Genomic DNA, 319 nt, shown 5'->3' on the forward strand with positions numbered 1-319 from the left:
AACATTAAATAATTAACGCTAAATAGTATTAAAAAGTCTTATATCACAAAGAAATAAATTCATATACTGAAATAAAGGGATACAATAAAATATATATATATATATACACACATACCTAGTGAAAACAGCACTTAATTTGCTACATAATTTCCGTATAATTTAAAATAATATGGAAAAAGAGCCTACATGGGCCTTAATGGCATGTGCGTAGACTCGAGAATGGAAAAATGTTCCACAATTTTATTCAAGTTAGGTGGTAATTTAAAATCAGCTGTGAGCATTTTTTGCAGTAGTGGTTGCCCACACTGCTGCATTTCAT

Source organism: Homalodisca vitripennis, chromosome 7 (genome assembly GCF_021130785.1).
Source record: "Homalodisca vitripennis isolate AUS2020 chromosome 7, UT_GWSS_2.1, whole genome shotgun sequence".
Lineage (NCBI taxonomy): Eukaryota > Metazoa > Arthropoda > Insecta > Hemiptera > Cicadellidae > Homalodisca > Homalodisca vitripennis.